We start from the raw sequence: 23,309 nt of genomic DNA, 5'->3' as shown, positions 1-23,309 counted from the left end.
TATGAAGAATAATGCTTGCCTTTTTTTGCAACATAACCAAGATCTTCCTTACTTTGTCCTTAAGTTGAGTGTAAAGGATGAACTTTAACTTAGAAGATGAATACATTCTAGAGATCTAATGTACAGGATGGTGACTGTAGTTAAGACAGCAACGACAACAAAAAGTAATTACATTAGTAAGACTACATCAATATTGTGCACTGCTGAACTAGGTAGCATATTAGGAATGCAATTTTCCTCTCTATGGGCCATTGTCATATCCTTCATATATTTATCATACCCTTCATATATTTATCATACCCTTCATATATTTATCATACCCTTCATATGTTTACCATACCCTTCATATATTCAATGAAAAATGTCTTAGCACCATGTACTAGTCTTTTTCTCACACCCCCTAAATTACTGAAAATTATACATTATTCTTCTAAATTGGGCCATATACTCAATTAGCTTTTGGTTTTTCTGGAATTATTAATTTCCTATCTTTTTATTGACTAAATATATAGCTTATCTTATACTAAAACTTTTTTTTTTTTTTTGAGACGGAGTCTCTGCTCTGTCGCCCAGGCTGGAGTGCAGTGGCGCCATCTCAGCTCACTGCAAGCTCCACCTCCCGGGTTCACGCCATTCTCCTGCTTCAGCCTCCCATGTAGGTGGGACTACAGGCGCCCGCCACCGCACCCGGCTAATTTTTTGTGTTTTTAGTAGAGACGGGGTTTCACCATGTTAGCCAGGATGGTCTCGATCTCCTTACCTCGTGATCCACCCATCTTGGCCTCCCAAAGTGCTGGGATTACAGGCGTGAGCCACCACGCCGGGCCTATACTAAAACTTTTGTTGTTGTTCTCCTAGTAACACTATGGACTGCATGCAATACTTCTGCCCCAGAGTCCTTCTCTTCGGAACTCTTTGTCCTCCTACTTTAAAATGGATTTTTTTTTTTTTAATCACACACTACTTTCCTTTCTTGTGTTAGAAAGATCCTTTGCCTTAATCTTTCTTGGATAACTTCGTCATCCTGCTGGAATACATGCTCAAATAACTTAAAAAAGGAGTCCTTGCAAGTAAATTTTACAAGCCCTGGTTTGTATGAAATACCTACATTCTACCCTCACAGTTGATTGATAGGTAGGCTGGATATGTAAATTAGTTTCAAACTTAATTTCCCCCAGAACTGAAAGGACTACTCTATTATCTTCCAGCAGCCAGAGATGTTAATGAGAATTTGGCTGTTCAGTTTACATTCCTCTATAGTTGGCCTAATTTTTCCTTCTGGAAGCTTTCTAAAACTTTTGTTTATTCTTAGAGTTCTAAAAACTTTACAAAATTATGTCCAAGTGGGTTATCTTCCCCATTTATCACTGTTGGCACTTAGAGGGTTATTGTAATGTAAAAATGTGTCCTTTTCTCGGAAATTTTCTTATATAATTTCTCTAGTAATGTCCCTTATGCCATTTTGTCTGTTCTCCACTTCTGGATCTCATATTACTTAGCTGTTGGACCTCTTCAATGGGTTGTTACATCGCCTATTTTCTGTCATATGTCTCATCAGTGATGGAGAATGCCATCTTCACCTCACTACTGTCACTTTTGTCTACATCAATTGATTAAAATAATAATAACAACTACTACTACTAACTATGTCAGCCTGGAGTAGAATCCTTGTTTTTACCATTTTGAGTGTTTTACCCAGCATCATACCTACCCAACTGCTGTTCAGATAGCATCCTCTCAGAAGGTGGATACTGAAAATGCCAGGAAATGGAATATTTTAAATAAAAATGGAAAAATAGAAAACCTTATTGAAGTCCGGCTGTAGATATTTCTTTCCCCTCTTCTGCCAGGCTCATCACTCTATCATAGATAAAATTAAATTGGTGTGGCATAATTTGCACTTCACAAAATCATGTTGATTACGACCCAGTACCTTGTGCTCTTCTAGGTGGTTGCAAATTGATTGTTTGATGATTTGCTCTTGTATCTTCCCAGGTATCCAAGATAAGCTGAATAGTCTATAATTACTACAGCTGTCCTTTTCCCTGTTTTAAAAAACAGGTACTCCATCTGCTGATTCTACTTGTCAGGACCTTCTTCTGTCCAACCTTCATTTTCTAAAATAAAGGCTGGTGGTCTTGCAATTATATTTGCCAATTCCTTAAGTGTCCTGGGATGCGAGTAATCAAGCCCTGCTGATTTGAATGCACCAGGCTTTCTGAAGTGCTCTTCAATCACTTCTTTCTCCTTGTTTGCCTTTGCACCTCCAAGATGATAGCACTTAATCCAGTTTAGTTTCCTTATCATTGCTGATTAAAAAGAAAAATGAAACAGGTTAAAAACACAGTGAAAGCCTCTGCTATTACAGTTCTTTGTTAATAGTTTTTATTTAGCAGTATCTGCTGAGAGTGTTGTTTTGTTGGTAGTTTTAGTGGTTGCATTTTACATCCTATAGAGCAAATTCCTTCTGGTATTCTTCCTTCCATTTTTTCTCCCTTCCTGCCTCATTCATTCCTTCCTTTCTTCCTCCCTCCCTATTTTCCCTTCTTCCTTCTGTCTCTCTCTTTCTTTCTTTTAAATTTCTTACAGAGGATGAGATAAGGGGAAGGGAGGAAAAAAAGAGGCCAAGAATCCCACATAACATTATGACCAAGACATTTACTAATCACCAAATGCCCACATGCTGCCCGCAATTTTTCAGCCTGCTTGTAGCTGGAGTGAGGGGGCACATGACTAGTTCTGGTCCACAGGTACTGAAGAGCTATGAGTTTCCCAGGATTTCTTTCCTCTGCCCCAAGTAGCTAGAAGTCACATGTTCTGGATGGTGAACCAACAAAAGAGTCTGTCCTGTGGTTGTGGTCAGATGGTGACTGGGTCTGGGGTGCTTAGGAAGCTTGACTGAGATTGAAGTAAAGATGCTTCTTTGCTTATGTCTGGCACTTTGGTGCTCCTCTGCATAGAGGTTCATTCTCTAGACATTTTATATCGTGAATGGCTCCAAATGCAATATCAGATGCCATGTGGGTAGCTAGAAGTCAGCCACGGTAGAAATATTTGCACCATATAGCTTGGCAAATGCTACAAATCAGGGCTTTCTTCCCATGTATCTAGTTACACCAGATCCAAAATATACCTACTATTCAGGTTGCCTCTATATTCATGCATATTTGTTTATTATTATAGGTAGAATTTTTTAAACTAGCCACTGATGGTCTCATTTCTTTCCCTATTGCAAACAGATCAATCTATGAATTGAAGATGTTAACATAAACCTGATTAACCTTTTATTAATAATAAAAAGATGGCAGTTTGAGGTTTCTTCTATATAACCAGAATATGCATATTTTAATACACAGACACTAGGTTAATATTCATATTAGTACAGTATTGGAAATGTTGCTATAAAAGAAGTATTAAATGTACCTGTTCTCAGTCAGCATCAACAAGGTTTTCACCCCTCCAGTAATTATTGCATCTAATAACACTGTCTTAGCTACTGATTCATTCTGGAAGCTTCAGTATCTTTTAGGCTTTAGAGTTTATATGACTAAACTCCTTTATTTTAAGCCTTGCTGAAAGAGTTAATTCAGTGTCCTGCTCTAGTTCACCAACTCTTTGTTTCCAAACCTTCAACCTCCACATACAAACAATCAGGAGACAGACCATCAATAAGGTTTCAGCATCTATTACGGGATATGAAGCAGTAACATTTTAAACAGCACCTTGGAGGCCTGGAGGAGTTAATACACCTTTCAGCAGTCCCTACTTTATAGCTCTGGAGTATTTTGAACCCTGAAAATCTGGATTATTTATGAGGAGATTGAGAAGGCTCCAGTTGGAGGGAAACCGCATGTCTTGTTTCTTATACAAACAAGAAAGGGTATGCTTTGATAAGGTTTGAATCTGTGTCCCTGACCAAATTTCATGTCAACTGTAATCCCCAATGTTGGAGGTGGGACCTGGTAGGAGGTGATTGGATTATGGGAGCAGTTTCTCATGAATGCTTTAGCACCATCCCCTCGGGGCTTTTCTTGTGACAGTGAGTTATCATGAGATTTAGTTGTTTAAAAGTGTGTAGCACCTGGCCGGGCGCGGTGGCTCACGCCTATAATCCCAGCACTTTGGGAGGACGAGGCGGGTCTCATGAGGTCAGGAAATAGAAACCATCCTGGCTAACACGGTGAAACCCCGTCTCTACTAAAAATACAAAAAATTAGCCAGGCGTGGTGGCGGGCGCCTGTAGTCTCAGCTACTCGGGAGGCTGAGGCAGGAGAATGGCGTGAACCTGGGAGGCAGAGCTTGCAGTGAGCCGAGATTGCACCACTGCACTCCAGGCTGGGGGACAGAGCGAGACTCCGTCTCAAAAAAAAAAAAAAGTGTGTAGTACCTCCCCCACCCCCAGCTCTTGCTTCTGCTCCAGCCATGTAAGGTGTCTGCTTTCCCTCCGCATCTTCCGCCATGATCATAAGTTTTCTGAGGGCTCCCCAGAAGCAGAAACCACCTTGCCTCCTATACAGCCTGTGAAATCATGAGCCAATTACCGAGTCTCCAGTCCTTCCTTCCTCCCTCCCTCCCTCTCTCTCCTTCTCTCTCTCTCTCTCTCTCTCTCTCTCTTTCTTTCTTTGACAGAGTCTTGCTGTGTTGCCCAGGCTGGAGTGCAGTGCCGCAATCTAGGCTCACTGCAACCTCCGCCTCCCAGATTCCAAGGATTATCCTGCCTCAGCCATCCGAGTAGCTGGGACTACAGGCGCCCGCCACAACGTTTGGCTAATTTTTTTGTATTTTTTAGTAGAGATGGGGTTTCACCGTGTTAGCTAGGAGGTCTCAATCTCCTGACCTCGTGATCCACCCACCTCGGCCTCCCCAAGTGCTGGGATTACAGGCATGAGCCACCACACCCGGCCTCCAGTGTTTCACTGTAGCAATTCAAGAAGGAACTAATACATGCTTACAAGTAACATTTGAAAACAACATGACTAGAAACCTTTCATTACAAATAACAAGGGATTTAAACTTGATTCATGCCAAATTATGTAGTAAAATAAAACACAAGACAATTACAGAACGAAAGACTAGTCATCTTTAAAATGCTGCTTCTTGGGTAGAATTCAGTGAGACTACCTACAGATGAGTTTGATGTTCATCAATTCACAGCAGGAGGTAAAAGAAAGAATTCTTATTACACCCACCAACCATTTCCCATCACAACACTGATAATTTTCTAGGCATTCTAATGCCTTTTTTATTTTTGGGGATTAATCCACATTTTTTTTTCTTTTTCGAGTCAGGGTCTCACTCTGTCACCCAGACGCGAGTGCAGTGGTGCGATCATAGCTCACTGCAGCCTCAATCTCCTGGGCTCAAGTGATCCTTTCACCTTAGCCTGGAACTTCAGGCATGCGCCACCACACTCAGCTAATTAATCCACATGTTAATCAACATTCTTTTGTTTACAAGTATGACTGATTGTATTTTCCAAAGATGGCCACCTAATATACATTCTGGCCACATGTTCGTTTTAAAATGTAATGCTGGCCGGGCGCGGTGGCTCACGCCTGTAATGCCTGCACTGTGGGAGGCCTAGGCGAGCGGATCATGAGGTCAGGAGATCAAGACCATCCTGGTTAACATGGTGAAACCCCGTCTCCACTAAAAATACACAAAATGAGCAGGGCATGGTAGCAGGAACCTGTAATCCCTGCTACTTGGGAGGCCTGAGGCAGGAGAATCACTTGAACCCGGGAGGCGGAGGTTGCAGTCAGCTGAGATCGCACCACTGCACTCCAGCCTGGGCAACAACAGCGAAACTCCATCTCAAAAAAAAAAAAAAAAAAAAAAATGAATGAAAAAAAGAAAAAGATTTTAGAATTTCCCATTGCTAAGTAATCTGTAGTGTCAGAAATCAGGATAGAGGTTGCCCCCAGGGGAGGGAGAGACTGGACCAGGTCTCTGGAGTGCTGAGAATGTTTTGTTTCTTGTTCTGGGAGGTGGATGAACGAGTGTATTCCAGTTTGTGAAAACTCATGAAGCTATACACATATGCTATGTACATTTTTCTGTAGGTATATTATCCTTCAATACATGTTTAAATATACTTCACTAATTATAAAAGATCGCTCAAATCAGCTTCACTATCACATGTTGCTGATCAGTTTGTAGAAATATAGATAAAATACATGGTATATATACATATGATTTAACAGTACAAATAACATCTTCTATAAATACATACATGTTTGTTAGGGTGCAAACTCCATTGTAATATTTCTTCAGGATGCTGTATAGATATACTACCTCTCATAGAAAACTCAGGCCCCTAAAATACTCCATTTGAGTGACAGTGGAATAGTGAATGGCTCTAGAGTCAGACTGTTGGGGCTCCAATTCTACTGCATGCTAGGTTTTTTTTTTTTTTTTTTTTTTTTTGAGACGGAATTTTGCTCTTGTTGCCCAGGCTGGAGTGCAATAGAGCAATCTCGGTTCACTGCAACCTCTGCCACCCAGGTTCAAATGATTCTCCTGCCTCAGCCTCCCAAGTAGCGGGATTACAGGCACGCGCGATCACACCCAGCTAGTTTTGTATTTTCAGTACAGACAGGGTTTCTCCATGTTGGTCAGGCTGGTATCGAACTCCCGACCTCAGGTGATCTGCCCACCTTAGCCTCCCAAAGTGCTGGGATTACAGGTGTGAGCCACCGTGCCTGCCCTTTGTTTTGTTTTTGAGACAGGGTCTCAACCTTTTTTTTTTTTTGAGATGGAGTCTTGCTCTGTAGCCCAGGCTGGAGTGCAATGGTGCGATCTCAGCTCACTGCAACCTCCACCTCCTGGTGTGTCTGGAATTGGTTCCAGCCGGTGGGTTCGTGGTCTCACTGAATTCAAGAACTGAGCCACAGACCTTTGCGGTGAATGTTACAGCTCTTAAAGGTGGGTGTTACAGCTCTTAAAGATGGCGAGGACCCAGAGAGTGAGCAGTAGCAAGGTTTATTGTGCAGAGCAAAAGGACAAAGCTTCCACACCATGGAAGAGGACCCAAGTGGGTTGCTGCTGCTGGCTGGGGTGGCCAGCTTTTTTCCCTTATTTGTCTCCTCCCATGTTCTGTTTCTGTCCTATCAGAATGCCCTTTTTTCAATCCTCCCTGTGATTGGCTACTTTTGGGATCCTGCTGATTGGTGCGTTTTACAGAGCGGTGATTGGTGCATTTTACAATCTTCTTGCTAGCTACAGAGCGCCGAATGGTGCGTTTTACAATCCTCTTGCTAGACAGAAAAGTTCTCCAAGTCCCCACTTGACCCGGGAAGTCCAGCTGGCTTCACCTCTCACTGGGTTCAAGCAATTCTCCTGCCTCAGCCTCCTGAGTAGCTGGGATTACAGGAGCCTGCCACCACGCCCAGCTAATTTTTGTATTTTTAGTAGAGACAAGGTTTCACCATGTTGGTCAGGCTGGTCTTGAACTCCTGCCCTCAAGCAATCCACCCGCCTCAGCCTCCCAAAGTGTTGGGATTACAGGTATGAATTACCGCACCAGGTGACACAGGGTCTCATTCTGTTGCTCAGACTAGAGTCCAGTGGCGTGATCACTACAGCCTTGATCTCCCAGGCTCAGGTGATTCTCCCACCTCAGCCTCCCTAGTAGCTAGAACTACAGGTGTGCACCATTACACCTGGCTAATTTTGTAATTTTTATTTTTGTAGAGACAAGGTTTCACTATGTTGCCCAAGCTGGTCTTGAACTCCTAGGTTAAAGCAATCCTCCTGCCTTCACCTCCCAAAGTGCTAGAATTATAGATGTGAGCCACCATGCCTAGCCTGCATGCTAGTATTATGACCTTGGGAAAGTGATTTAACTTCAGCTTTCTTATCTAAAATGGAAATATTAAAAATAACTACTTCATGGGAATATTGTATGAATTTTAAAAATAATGCATGTAAAGTGCTTGAAAACAGGCCTGTCCCATAGTAAACTCTTCATAGATATTAATTATTATTATTGTTGTTGTTATTAGACTATCTGAAAATCAAAGAAGAGAGCATCCCTTTTTCTACCTTTTACTATCCCACCCACTCCAACTCAACAGAACTCACTTCAATTCAGTTTATAATGATTGGGCATCTCTATGGGCCAGGCACCAGGCTCAAATCTGGACAGAGTGGATGCTTAAAGCATGTTTCTGACTGTACAGAGTCCCCTACTGCAGAGACCTAAACCCCTGGGAAGATTCTATGCTGGTAGCATTTCCCAAAGGTTCTGTGGCTCATTTCTCCCCACGTTCACTTCTGGTGCTATTGGAAGTTCTACAGATTTCAGTCGTGAGCCAGTGCGTGAACACACAGGCAAATTATCTCTGGTGGGGTTCTCATCAGAGGAACCTGGCAAGATAAAAAAGAGGAAGGCGATGAAGGCTGTGTTTCTTTCTTGTTGTGGATATCGTGTTGTGTTTCACCGGGGTGCCAGTCTACTTGACCTAAACAGAAACAACCTGTATAGTCTTGTGTGACACTGGTATTGTTTTAAGTCAACATTAGGAGGTGGGACAAGAGAAAATGGCCATTAATTAGAACTTAAGCCCCAAACTCTCTCTATATACAATGGGGCATGGAGCGTCCAAGCTGAACAACTGTTTGGAGGTCATTTGTAACCAAGGTAATCTGCTATGGACAGTATCGAAAACAATAGTCACCTCCTTCAGAATTCACTGTCACCGTTGTCCTTAATAACTCCTATTTTTACTGTTCACATCTAGCACTGCACCAATGGATGAGCTGAGAACCTCTTGAAAAGGAACTTGTGGAAAATTGTGAAGGAAATACTACTGCTAAATAGGCAAGGCTAATGTTCTCACAACTGTGGAAAACAAAACTGAAAAGAAACTACAACTCCAAAGTCCTAAAGCAGTGTTTTTGCATTCATTTTCTCCCTCCATCCTTCCTTCCTGAATAAGCAGCTAATGGAGAACAGCCTGATACGCATTTATCTTCCCTTCCAGATAGAGAATTGGGTGCTCTGCAGCTGGGCTTCTGTCCTGTCCATACCCGACAGGGACACAGCTGGTAAAAGAAGAAGAGACTGGGTGCAGTGGCTCATGCCTGTAATCCCAGCACTTTGGGAGGCCGAGACGAGCAGATCACCTGAGGTCAGGAGTTCCAAGACCAGCCTGACCAAGATGGAGAAACCCTGTCTCTACTAAAAAAAAATACAAAATTAGCCGGGTGTGGTGGCGCATGCCTGTAATCCCAGCTACTCGGGAGGCTGAGGGAGGAGAATCACTTGAACTGAGGAGGAGGAGGTTGCGGTGAGCAGAGATCGCACCATTGCACTCCAGCCTGGGCAACAAGAGCGAAACTCCATCTCAAAAAAAAAAAAAAAAAGGAAGAAGAGCAGGGGTAGAGGAGGCAGGAACTCCGCAGTGAGCAGGGAGGGACTGTCTCCCCCCAGGTTAGGCAGCCCTGTGCCATGTATCCCGGCATGTGGGAGGTAAGGATCCTTCCCCACTTGATTGTTTCTGGGCAGAATTCAGCATAGTGAATAGCATGGGCTGGCACCCAAAGTGCTTGGCTTTGAGTCCTGGCTCAGCCATTTACCTTGCATAAGTAATTTAGCCTCTCTGTGCCTCAGCTTCCCCATCTGTAAAATGGGGATAACAATAGTACCTGCCTTCTAGAGTGGTGATGAAATTAAAGGAGTTAGTATGTGAAAAACAGTTAAAACACAGCTTAGCACACATAAACCACCCAATAAATGTTAGCTGTTATTATTATCTCCTTTAAACAGCTCCAAATCATAATTATGATGAACATCATTGTATTATTTTGTCCTCCAGTTGCATGCCATGAAACCACCATATAGGCAAAAGTTACCAAGTCCTTTTTCTATTCTAGTTACTAAATACTTTATCAGACTCAAGATGAAACACTTTGGGCTGACTTAACAGTGATGACTAAAGTGAGGTCCAGGATGCTATTTTACTAGAAATCCTACCTCTAGGAGTACCTTCTAAGGGAATTTTCAGATATGCAAATCCAAGGTACAAAGGGCATCACTGCAGTATTATTTATGAAGTGAAAAACTGGCCTAAGTGTGGAACAATCTGAGAATGATTAAATATGTTATGGTGCAGAAATAGGCTTTTGAAGAATTTTTAATGACTAGGAAACGCTCATGAAATAAACGTGAAGTAGAAAAGCAGGCTTCAAAACTGTTTACAATTGGATCACATTTGGTAACTATGTAAGCACATTCGCAGAGAAAAAACCCTAGAGAAATGTATCAAGATGTTCACAGTGGAGTTTCTGAGGGTGGAACGTAAGCATGGTTTTTGTTTACATTTTCTTTATATTTTTTGGTGCCTTCCATGTTTTACACAGGAACACACACAGTTTTTATATTTGGGGAAAACATTAAGTCATAAAACCAAAACATTTAAGGAAAGAAAGAATCCTTCAGAAGACATACAGTGGACTGAGAGGAACTAGGAATTGAATCCATGTTTCCTAAACTCTACTTATTTGGGTTTTTTAAAGCCCAGAATGCCACATAATAGCGACAGGTGTTGTTACTTTTGAAAAAATTAATTAATGAATTTATTATTATTATTATTTGAGACACACTCCCGCTCTGTCGCCCAGGCTGGAGTGCAGTGGCACGATCTTGGCTCACTGCAACCTCCGCCTCCTGGGTTCAAGCAATTCTCCTGTCTCAGAGTGGGATTACAGGTGCGCACCACCATGCCCGGCTAATTTTTTGTATCTTTAGTAGAGACGGGGTTTGTCCATGTTGGCCAAGCTGTTCTCAAACTCCTGACCTCATGATCCGCCCACCGCGGCCTCCCAAAGTGTTGGGATTACAGGCATGAGCCACCATGCCTGTCTGGTGTTGCTACTTTTCAACTTACTTTGCTCTGGGAAGAAAAGCTACATGAAATCTCTGGGTTAATAAATTACAGACAGAGCCCAGCGCAATGGCAAGTAACTGCAGTCCTCAGGAGGCTAAGGCAGGAGTATTGCTTGAGCCCAGGAGTTTGAGGCTGTAGAGTGATATGATTGAGTCTGTGTATAGCCACTGCACTCCAGCCTGGGCAATACAGCCAACACCCCGTCTCTAACATTAAAAAAAAAAAAAAGATAAATGAAAAGATACAGGGCCAGATGCAGGTGTGGTGGCTCATGCCTGTAATCCCAGGACGGGAGCCATCCTTTGGATTGGGAGGATGAGGCAGGTGGATCACCCGAGGTCAGGAGTTCAAGACCAGCCTGACCAACATGGAGAAACCCTGTCTCCTATACTAAAAATACAAAATTAGCTGGCTGTGGTAGCATGAGCCTGTAATCCCAGCTACTTGGGAGGCTGAGGCAGGAGAATCACTTGAATCCAGGAGGAAGACGTTGCAGTGAGCCGAGATCGCACCATTGCACTCCAGCCTGGGCAGCAAGAGTGAAGTTCCCTCTCAAAAAAAAAAAAAAAAAAAAAAAAAAGTAAAGAAAAGAAAAGATACATAGATATAGATGAGGACATCTGAGGAGAACATCAGGGACTTCTTAAGGTATAGGATACAATTTGGTATTGAATAATCACAACTATTTGTTTTTACATGGGGGCCCACAGCAGAATGGACGAAAGCATCTCACTCTTTGGAGAAGTTTTTAAAAAAAATTCCGTGGTGGCGGCGCGGTGCTCAGCCGTAATAACGGGGGCCAGACGGGGGAACTAGTGTCGGAGATCGAGACATCCTGCTACATACGGGGACCCGTCTCTACAGCAATAGCAAAAACTAGACCAGCGACGAGGCGGCGCCTGTAGTCCACGCTACTTGGGAGGCGGAGCAGGATGCCAGCGGACTTTGAGTGAGTGAGATCGGCACCGCACCCAGCCTTGGCGACTGAGCCATACTCCGTCTCAAAAAAAAAAAAAAAAAAAAAAAAAAAAAAATCCCGTGGTTTAGCTGGCCACGGTGGCTCACGCCTGTAATCCCAGCACTTTGGGAGGCTAAGGTGGGTGGATCACGAAGTCAGGAGTTGAAGACCAGCCTGGCCAATATGGTGAAACCCCGTCTCTACTAAAAATACAAAAAAAAAAAAAAAAAAAAAAAAATTAGCCAGGTGTAGCGGCAGGCACCTGTAATCCCAGCTACTCAGGAGGCTGAGGCAGGAGAATTGTTTGAACCCGGGAGAAGGAGGTTACAGTGGGCCAAGATTGCGCCATTGCACTCCAGCTGGGCAACAGGGCGAGACTCTGTCTCAGGGAAAAAAAAAAAAAAAAATCCGTGGTTTAAAAAAAAAAGAAAAGCTAACTAACACAAACAAACAGGACAAGAGACATATCTAAATAGACAAGTAACAGAATTCCCAAATTCCCATGCCTCTGCACGCAGGACCTTGCTAATAAACCTCCCATTTGGAGTCCTACACGTCAAGGAAAGATTACTAAGAAGAATTCAACTTCGAAAGGGCTTGGAGTGCTCACTTTGGCAGCACGTATACTAAAACTGGAACAATACAGAGGAGATTAACCTGCCCCCTGCATAAGGATGACATGCAAATCTGTGAAGCATTCCATATTTTTTTAAGAAAGTTTTTTTAAAGAAAAAAAAAAATGAAACAGCTTGGAAAACATCAGAGAAAGCCAGCAGACGATCCAGGCCACTGGAGCCTATTCAGCCGAGCCTGGGCTCCTGCCCTGTTCAGCTGTGTGCCTGGGCCTGCAGCTCAGCAGGAGAGGGACCTTGCAGGACTCACACCTTGGCCTAAGAGGCCAGAGTAATAAAATTAGGATTATTTATGATGCAGAAGTGATTTAATAACATTTTTCGAGAACCTGAAGGATTTATGTAGAGGAACTGCTGTTCTAGTAACTAAACCCTTTTGGATGGACTCCAAGATAAACCAGGCTTGTCTAGCTTCCGCCCTGAGCCCCTCCACCTCTTCCAGTTGCTCTTGGCAAATAATCTCTTCCACTTTACTGGAGGGTGATGGTCAAGGAGATGACCTTCCTGGCTGCTTTATCTACCCTCCTCCCCACCTCAAAATATCTCCCAACATCTCTCTTTGTTCCTTCACGTCACAAAGGAAGAATCAAAGGAGGAGGGAGCTAACATTTATTGACTGCCTGCTGTGTGCCAGCAGCTTGCAGAAACATTACCTCATTTAATTCCCACAAACACCCTGTGAGGTAGGCATAATTATCCCTGTTTTGCTTGTTAGGGGATGGAGGAAATCATATTCTTTTAGCAGCTGGTATGAGAATTTCTCTTGGGGGCAAGGCGTGGTGGCTCGGGGCTGTAATCCCAGCACTTTGGGAGGCCGAGGAGGGTGGATGACTTGAGGTCAAGAGTTTGAGACCAGTTTGGCCAACATGGCAAAACCCTGTCTCTACTAAACATACCAAAAATTAGCCGGGTGTGGTGGTGCACGCCTGTAATCCCAGCTTCTCAAGAGGCTGAGGCATGAGAATAGCTTGAGGCCAGGAGGTGGAAATTGCAGTCTATACTCCAGCCTGGGGACAGAGCAAGCAGAGCAAGACTCTGTCTCAAAAAAAAAAAAAAAGAATTTATCTTGGAGAGAGAATCATCTTCATGGGAAAATGCCTTTATCAGCCTCTTTGGACAGTGTGGAGGGAGGGGAGAGAGATGAGGAAATGTGTGTGGAATGGGCAGGGTGAAGGGACGGTGGGCTCCTCACTCAGAAAGAAGAGGGGAGGGGCAGAGGCAAGAAAAGAGCAGGAGCTTTAGAGAAAGGCTTTGGGTGGCACAATATGCCCCTACCCTCAAAAGCATATCTCTTAAAATCTCAAATAAATTTACTAAGCTCATGAAATGCTGAAAGAAAATTTTTGAATGTGTTTTCTGGTATAGGGTGAAACAAAGCCACGTGTGTTTCACCTGAGATGGTGACAGGCAGACCTGTAAAGGAAGTACATTTCCTAAATTCAAGAGCAGGAAGGTCCCCCACCCCCACCCCCACCCGTTGACATCTGAGTTCTGTAGAGAGGGGAAAACTGAGGCTCAGAAGTTAATCAACTTCACTAAAGTCACACAGCATCACTAACAAAGGGAATTGATCCCAAGTCTGTTTATCTTGAATGCCTATTGTTTTTACTCTACTCCACATGCTGCTCAAAGAAAGACAGCTTTTTCCTCTCCCAGGCCAACTCTTCCACTGCTGTACTCCATCTAATCATAGTAATTAATAGTAGTGAATATATATTGAGTGTCTACCATATGCCAGACATTGTTGCATGCAGTAGCTCATTTGCTCCTCACAATGACACTATATATTTGACCATATAATTATTCACATTTTATTACATGGAAACTGCTGCTCAGAGAGGTTAAGACACTAGCTCAAAGTCCCACTGCTGTAAGTGGTGAAACCAACATTTGAATCAGAGCCCATGGTCTTAACTGCATTGCATTCTCTGATCTCATCCCTTCTCACCTCTTGAAAGAACAGTTCTTCAAATTAACCCATCTAATTAACCTGTTCTCTCCCTCCCGCTCCTAGGATGGGACCTGGTGGGGTTTGCACAGGTCACGCAACACTGAACAGGGAAGGTGTTCTGATGGGCTTGGGTCAAAGCTCAGGCTAACAGTATAACTTGGGGGTTGGTAAATTTTTTCTGTAAAGGGCCAGACAGTAAATATTTCAGGTTTAACGGGCCATATGGTCTCTGTAGCCAACTGCTTAACTCTGCTGTTGTAACATGAAAGTAGCCATAGTCAGGCCGGGTGCGGTGGCTCAAGCCTGTAATCCCAGCACTTTGGGAGGCCGAGACGGGCAGATCACGAGGTCAGGAGATCGAGACCATCCTGGCTAACACGGTGAAACCCCGTCTCTACTAAAAATACAAAAACTAGCCGGGCGAAGTGGCGGGCGCCTGTAGTCCCAGCTACTCGGGAGGCTGAGGCAGGAGAATGGCGTAAACCCAGGAGGCGGAGCTTGCAGTGAGCTGAGATCTGGCCACTGCACTCCAGCCCCGGCGACAGAGTGAGACTCTGCCTCAAAAAAAAAAAAAAAAAAAGAAAAAAAAAAGAAAGTAGCCATAGTCATAAGTGAATGGGCAGGACTGTGTTCCAGTAAAGCTTTATTGATGGACACTGACATTTGAATTTCCTAAAATTTTTATGTGTCACAAAATACTATTCTTCTTTTGCTTCTTTTCTCCAATCATATAAAAAGGTAAAAACCATGCTTAGCATAAAAGTCACATAAAAACGGGAGGCAGGCTGGATTTGGCCTGCAGGTGACAGTTTGCTGACCCTAGTTTTACCAAACCTTCCCTTCTTTTGGATTCTACATCCAGCTGGGCCAACTCCAGATTAAACAGCTTCTAGGTCGGGCTTTGAGCCTGCCCTCCTTTGCCCGCTCCTCTTACCTACGAAACCACACAGGTCCAGTCCACAAGCCTCTGCTCATCGCTGCCCCATCAGGAGCTCTCCTCCAGTCTTCCAGCATCTCCTGACCAACCACAAGCTGCTGTCTGCTGTCCCTGCAGGAGGTGGCCATAAAGAAAGATGGAACTGCCATCATTTAGATGACCCTGGTGAAGCAAAGCCCCAAGGACAGGTTTAAGGGGTATTACCCAAACACTATGACAAGCCTTGCAAATAATACGCTTCAAATAGATTGCACATCATAAAAGGAAATCTCTAGGAAAGGTGGAGAAGACATTGCTAACAATGTCTAATCTGGGTCCAAGGAAGGAGTCCTGGAGACAGAAATGGAAATGCCTTTCTCCTTCAGGAGACCAAGGCCAGAGGACAAGATATGGAAGACAGGAGTACACCAGGGTCACAGGACAGTTTAGGTCTAGTACCACAGAGAGGACTAAAAAGCACTGACAGTCAGGCGTGGTGGCTCACACCTGTAATCCCAGCACTTTGAGAGGACAAGGCAGGTGGATCACCTGAGGTCAGGAGTTCGAGACCAGCCTGGCCAACATGGCAAAACCCCATCTCTACTAGAAATACAAAAATTAGCCAGGCATGGTGGCACGTGCCTGTAATCCCAGCTACTCGGGCGAGAGGCTGAGACACGAGAATTGCTTGAACCCAGGAGGTGAAGGTGCAGTGAGCTGAGATTGTGCCACTGCACTCCAGCCTGGGTGACAGCGCAAGACTCTGTCTCAAAACAAAAAAAACCACTGACTAAGGAAAGTCTAAGAATAACAACAGCAACAAAAAAAACGGCTAACTTTTTTTTATTAAACACCTATTGTGTTCTAGGCATACGTTGCTGGTTTTTAAAAAATCATACTGTCTCTTAAATATTTAACTCTTTCAACACTCTGGTAAAATAATCATTTAAAAAATCTTCTTGCATTCATTTTTTAAAAATAAATATTGTGCACCTTTTATGTGGCAGACACTATGCTAGATGCTGAGGATAAGCAAGTAAGCAAAAATAGACCTTGTGCCTGCTTTCATGGAGATTATACAGGGATTGGCAAATTTTTTTTCCGTAAAGGACCAGATTGTAAGTATTTTAGGTTTTGTGGGCCATAAGGCCTCTGCTGCAACTACTCAACTCTGCCACTGTAGTGCAAAAGCAACCACATACAATATGTAAAAAAGTAGGTATGGCTGCGTGCCAATAAAACTTTTTTATAAAAATAGGCTTCAGGCCAAAGCTGGCTACAGTTTGCTGACCCCTGTTCTAGTAGGAGACAAACATTAAGTAAATAATTACACAAAAAGCAATCATTAAGTGACATCAGGCAGAAGTTCCTGATACTAAAAAACACTATAATCAGAGAGATTTAACCTATTCAGGGAGATTAGAGGTTTCCCTGAGGGAGTAAGTCTTAGATCTAATGTAGCAGTTAATTAGTGAGGTGAGGGTAAGACTATTGCAGACAAAGGAAACAGCTTGTGCAAAGGCCTGGGGCAGAAAGCAGCACAGTAAACCCAAGTTAAAAGAGGTTTATAGGGCCGGCGGGAGGGCTCATGCCTATAATCCCAGCACTTTGGGAGGCTGAGGCAGGCAGATTACCTGAGGTCGGGAGTTTGAGACCAGCCTGACTAACGTGGAGAAACCCTGTCTCTACTAAAAATACAAAATTAGCTGGGTGTGGTGGCACATACCTGTAGTCCCAGCTACTAGGGAGGCTGAAGCAGGAGAATCGCTTGAACCTGGGAGGCAGAGGTTGCGGTGAGCCGAGATCATGCCATTGCACTCCAGCCTGGGCAACAGGAGCGAAACTCCATATCAAAAAAAAAAAAAAAAAAAAAGAGGTTTATAAGCCTGGTGCGGTGGCTCATGCCTATAATCCCAACATTTTGGGAGGCCGAGGGCGGGTGGATCACAAGGTCAGGAGTTCAAGACCAGCCTGGCAAAGACGGTGAATCTCTACTAAAAATACAAAAATTAGCTGAGCGTCGTGGCGGGTGCCTGTAATTCCAGCTACTTGGGAGGCTGAGCCAGATAATTACTTGAACCCGGGAGGCAGAGGTTGCAGTGAGCCGAGATCTTGCCACTGCACTCCAGGCTGGGTGACAGAGTGAGACTCCATCTCAAAAAATAAATAAATAAATAAATAAATAAATAAATAAATAAATAAATAAAGAGGTTTATATAGTTGGGGCAGAAAAAGTCAGTGAGTGTGAGCTCAGACTGAAAACAGCAGGGAGTGCCAAGCCCTATAAGGTCTTGTGGATCTTGTTAGGGGATAAGGTCCCTATTTAAATACAGAGACTATTGCACAGGGAATTAAGTAACATGCTCAAGGTCATGTAGCCCGCAAAAGGTGGAACTAGAAGCCTTATCTCTAGACCCAACTTCTGTATTCCCTTCGTGTTCATTTTGGTTCTGTTTGCCCAATGTCTACAAATTTTCCTCTGTGAAATTCCCAAATCATTCAACAAAATGAAAAGGAAAGAGAAAGCCGAGTCCTGCACCTAGGCTAGGAGGCTAGCAGAGCCCTGATACCAGCGGGAAACCATAGTGAACCTGGCAGATAAGTCCTACTGTGGAGGACCTACAGGTCTGGGGAGAGCTGGGTTCCTACTTCTCCTTTTGTCTCTGATGACCCCTTATATGAGTCTTAGCAAAGCTTCCTCTGTCCTTGATGTCAAAGGAGCCTTCAGAATTATCGCCCGGACTCCTCCCGCTGCGTTGCCAGGCCCTCTGGATCTTGCCCTGCCCGCCTCTGCACTCTGTCCTCACTGCCTCACTTGCACGCTCCCCTTGGGGACACTTGCATGGCTTGCTGCTCTGTGAACACTCCACGTCCCCTCCTCAGTTCCACGCTGTTCCGCTGCTGGAAGAGCACATGCCTTGCCCTTCCCCTTTGTCTGGAAACCTTCTCTTCTTGAAGAATCCATGAAAATGTGGCACATATACACCATGGAATACTATGCAGTCACAAAAAAGGATGAGTTCATGTAATTTGCAGGGACATGGATGAAGCTGGAAACCATCATTATCAGCAAACTAACACTGGAACAGAAAACCAAACACCACATGTTCTCACTCGTAAGTGGGAGCTGAACAGTGAGAACACATGGACACAGGGAGGGGAACATCACACACTGGGGCCTGTCAGGGGGTTGGGGGGCTAGGGGAGTGATAGCATTAGGAGAAATACATCATGTAGATGATGGGTTGATGGGTGCAGCAAACCACCATAGCACGTGTATACCTATGTAACAAACCTGTATATTTTGCACATGTATCCCAGAACTTAAAGTATAATATAATAAAACAAAACAAAACAAAAAACCTTCAAAGAGGAATCTCCAAAAGCAAAATAAATAAATAAATAAAAGAATCCACCTAGGAGGCCGGGCTCAGTGGCTCACACCTGTAATCTCAGCACTTTGGGAGGCAGAGGTGGGTGGCACGTGCCTGCAAATCCCAGCTATTTGGGAGGCTGAGGCAGGAGAATTGCTTGAACCCAGGAGGTGGAGGTTGCAGTGAGCCAAGATAGTGCCACTGCACTCCAGTCTTGGCGACAAGAGCAAAACTCCACCTCAAAAAAACAAATCCACCCAAGAATGGTTCCTGATGCTTCCAGTTCTGCAGGAAGCTGTGCTCCCCTTCAATGCCCACCTGGTTCTTGGTGTGAATGACTAACATCCTAAACTACAGTTCATGTCGGCCTCCCACACTGTACCCTGAGCTAGCAAAGGGCTTATGTGATGGGCGTTTGGCACTTTCATACGGAGGTTAACCCGTTGACTTGTTAACTCCACTTATTCCCACCTCTTAAGCATCTGCATATTTCTATCCTTCAGATTTCCTAGCACTAGGCCTGATAGCAGCAGTTCTCAAAGTGGGGTCCCCAGTCCAACAGCATCGGCATCACCTGGGAACTCTCTAGAAATGCAAATTCTAGAGCCCTCATTGGACCTCTGAGATCAGAAACCGGGGGTGTGCAGCGATGTGTGCTTTCATAAGCCCTCCAGGTGACGCTGATGCAGGCTAATGTTTGAGAACCACGGCCTCACCAGAAGTTATTGCTCATTAAATTGCTGATTCCCTGAGGATGGTAACTGGTTGTTTTCAGCCTAGAAAAGAAAAAGAGTAACTGAGAAAATGACAAGAAAAGCTTTTACTAGGCTGGGTTTTTAGAAGAGAAATTTTCTGACCCGATATTTCAAATACGGGACTTTCAAAGAAGGCTCTGCTTTGTAAGGGTTGAAAAACAAGATCGATTCTCCTCTGTCTGGCTTGGGTGTGGTCTTGCTGAAGGGCAGGGGTTTGGACGACCTCGCCAGATGCCCTCCACTGCTCAGATTCTCTGCTTCTGGATATTCTATGCTCTAGGAAAGAAATATAAGTTAGGGAACAGGGCATTATTGCTAGGGGACTTTGGGCTTTCAGCCCACAAGGAAGTATATACTTCTTTCCTCTTCTAAGGTGAGTCTTTGCCAGTCTATACTCATAAAAAGAGATGACCAGGACCTTTGAGAAAGGTAATTGTTTGTTTTTAGGTCATAAAAATGAATCCTTGCTTTGTTTTCAAAGGAACACGCTCTTCATGCAATCTATACAATCTGAATGACAAGTAGGTGAGGTCCAAGATTGGAAAGATAAAACTTCATTGTTGGTTTTTGGCCTGGAGCTGAAACAATGGGACAAAGGAGTGGCTTGTTGGTATAAGCTCTATAAAACACAACAATATTAGTCATGTAAACAGGAGAAAATAGGAGAGGCTTAATGAGATAAATTACACCGAGTCACCACATTAGGGATTAAAAGGTTCTGATTAAGCAAACGCTAAAAGGTACAAAAGAAAGGATAAAGGGAAGCGTGGTAACTTTAGTCTTAGAAAACAATGGGCCCTTCTATCTAGGGTGCTGTTTGACAAGGGGGAGCTTTGAGAGGCTGCCTGAGCCAACTGTGAGTGTCCATTAAGATCCCACTTTTCATCCAAAAAAAAAAAATCATCCTGTACTCAAACCAGGGCTCACAAAGCCAACACATTCTTCTTTTCTTCCTTATTCTTTTTTTTTCCCCTCTTCACAATTGCAAAGCAATCCATTTTGCTAGATGAGTCTGTGAAGGAAATAAAAGCACTCCAGGTTTCTGAATCTATTTGCATTCCCAGATTTGCTGGCCTGACTTCCAAAGTGTGACTGGCTGCCATTCTCAGGCTAAGGGGAAAACAGCCAACTCATTGATGTTTAAGATTGCCTGTGTACCTGTGAGAACAGCCACTTTTTCATAACTATTTTTATAAGGCCATTTGAACAACTGAAGTAGAGGGTACAGATGTGTACTATTTCAACTAACAGAGCTGCTGGAGCCTTGAGTCAGTATTACATGCTCATCATGTAGCTGTCTGTATTAAAGTGCACATCTACAGATGAGAAGATATAAAACTCTCAAAACGTAGAACACGGAAACTCTCAGTGGTTCACACTTCCACACACTTCTTGGCAACGGTATAAGTGCAAGGTCGCCAAAGGCCAGCGAGCCTTTATATATATGTATATTTTGAGACAGAGTCTTGCTCTGTCACCCAGGCTGGAGCGCAGTGGCACCATCTCGGCTCATTGCAACCACTGCCTCCCAGGTTCCAGCTATTCTTGTGCCTCAGCCTCCCCAGTAGCTGGGATTAGAGGTGCCTGCCACCACAACCGGCCTGGAACAATTTTTTTTTTTTTACATAAATGTAAAACATAAGCTCCCAGAAGCAGAATTGCTTTCAAAGGGTAGAAATATTTTAAAATTTTTGATATTACTTACACATGCCTTTCAGAACAGTGATACTAGGCCAGGTACTGTGACTCACGCCTGTAATCCCAGCACTTTGGGAGGCCAAGGCTGGCGAATCGCTGGAACCCAAGAGTTCGAGACCAGCTGGGCAACATGGGGAAACCCACCTCTACTAAAAATACAAAAAATTAGCTGGGTGTGGTGGTCTTTTTGTAGTCTTAGCTATGGAGGCTGAGTTGGGAGAATTACCTGGGCCCAGGGAGGTACAGGCTGCAGTGAGCCAAGATCCCAGCCTGGGAGTACACTCCAGCCTGGGAGTGAGAACCTGTCTCGACAACAATGAAAGAAAAGTGATATGAAATTCACTTCGACTAACAGTGAATGATTTTGCTTATTTCCTTGATTCCCTGAGCCATACTTTTTCGTACAAGTATTTGCCAATTTGAGGAGCTAAAAATGACATTCCATTTTTGTTTTAATAAGTATTTCATATTCATGTTCTATATATATAGAGAGAGAGAAAATTGTTTTTTCTTTGGGAATTGCATATTCACCTGTTTGCACAGTTTTTTTTACTGAAATAGTGGTAGTTTTTTGCATGGATTATAAAAACTTCATGTATTAATGGTACTACTTTATTTGCTCATAAAATAGCAATTTTTATGCTGTAGGATTTCCCTCTAATTTTTCATTTTAATTTTTTTCATGGTGTTTTTGACATGTCAAAGTATTTAACATTCATGTAGTCAAATCCGGAAATGTGTTGTTTTCTTCCTTTACTTTTAAGCTTACAAAATTCTCTACTGGCTGGGTATGGTGGCTCAAGCCTGTAATCCAGCACTTTGGGAGGCTAAGGTGAGAGGATGGCTTGAAGCCCAGAGTTCAAGACCAGTCTGGGCAACATAGCAAGACCCCATCTCAAATTTTAAAAATTAAAATTTTTTTTTTTTTTTTTTTTTTTTTTTTTTGAGACGGAGTCTTGCTCTGTCGCCCAGGCTGGAGTACAGTGGCCAGATCTCAGCTCACTGCAAGCTCTGCCTCCCGGGTATACGCCATTCTCCCGCCTCAGCCTCCCGAGTAGCTGGGACTACAGGCGCCCGCCACCTCGCCCGGCTAGTTTTTTGTATTTTTTAGTAGAGACGGGGTTTCACCGTGTTAGCCAGGATGGTCTTGATCTCCTGACCTCGTGATCCGCCCATCTCGGCCTCCCAAAGTGCTGGGATTACAGGCTTGAGCCACCGCGCCAAATTTTAAACATTAAAAATAAATAAATAGGGCCAGGCGTGGTGGTTTACACCTGTAAAACCAACACTCTGGGAGGCTGAGACAGGAGGATCACTTGAGCCCAGGAGTTTGAGACCAGCTTGGGCAACACAGCAAAATCCTGTGTCTATGAAAAATAGAAAAATTAACCAGGTGTGGTGGTGCATGCCTGTAGTCCCAGCTACTCAGAAGGCTGAAGTGGGAGGATAGCTTGAGTCCAGGTGTTCGAGGTTGCAGTGAGCTATGATCATGCCACCACCCTTCAGCCTGGACAACAGAGTGAGACAGACCAAGACTCCATCTGAAGAAAAAAAAAAAGTTACTTGGAGAACATCAGAACATCTTTAAAATGCAGTTGTGGGCCAGGCGCGTGGCTCACACTTGTAATTCCCAGCACTTTGGGAGGCCGAGGTGAGCGGATCACGAGGTCAGGAGATCGAGACCATCCTGACCAACATGGTGAAACCCCGTCTCTACTAAAAATACAAAAAAGTTAGCTGCGCGTGGTGGCGGGCGACTGTAGTCCCAGATACTTGGGAGGCTGAGGCAGGAGAATGGTGTGAATCCGGGAGGCGGAGCTTGTAGTGAGCAGAGATGGCGCCACTGCACTCCAGCCTGGAGGAGAGTGTGAGACTCCGTCTCAAAAAATAAAATAAAATAAAGTAAAATGCAGTTGCCTCATCCTCTGAGGTGGGACCCATAAATCTGCATTTTCACCAAGCATCACAGAGAATTCTTCTGCAAGGTGGCACAAGAAAATTTTCAACATTGATTATCTGATTCGATACATAGGTATACATCCGCATCCACATCTGTATAGTACCCACTGATCATCTCCAGCTGTACATCTCCCAGGTACCTACAGCTCAATCCAAAACAGAATTCAATACCTCTCT

The 23,309-nt window shown here is 43.9% G+C and overlaps 1 long non-coding RNA gene and 1 other non-coding gene across 5 annotated transcripts in view; one reads left to right on the top strand and one right to left on the bottom strand.

The window, feature by feature from the left end:
* LOC115894002 overlaps nt 1-23,309 on the bottom strand; it is an 80,191-nt gene that overhangs the window by 36,293 nt on the left and 20,589 nt on the right. For 2 of the 4 annotated variants that reach the window (XR_004054052.1, XR_004054049.1), the window contains exons 1-3: nt 17,073-17,131; nt 15,365-15,478; nt 1,934-2,309 (exon numbers count right to left, since the gene is read on the bottom strand). This is a non-coding gene — a long non-coding RNA (uncharacterized LOC115894002). Of the gene's footprint in view, nt 1-1,804; nt 2,310-15,364; nt 15,479-17,072; nt 17,132-23,309 lie in introns of those variants that run through there. The other 2 variants (XR_004054051.1, XR_004054050.1) reach the window with 2 other exon arrangements.
* LOC115894142 lies at nt 12,450-12,556 on the top strand. Its single transcript, XR_004054177.1, has one exon. It is a non-coding gene; the product is annotated as a U6 spliceosomal RNA (small nuclear RNA).

The sequence above is a fragment of the Rhinopithecus roxellana genome, chromosome 16 (assembly GCF_007565055.1).
Source record: "Rhinopithecus roxellana isolate Shanxi Qingling chromosome 16, ASM756505v1, whole genome shotgun sequence".
Classification (NCBI taxonomy): Eukaryota; Metazoa; Chordata; class Mammalia; order Primates; family Cercopithecidae; genus Rhinopithecus; species Rhinopithecus roxellana.
The sequence above is the reverse complement of the archived record's forward strand: the minus strand, read 5'-3'. Positions and strand labels throughout refer to the sequence as shown.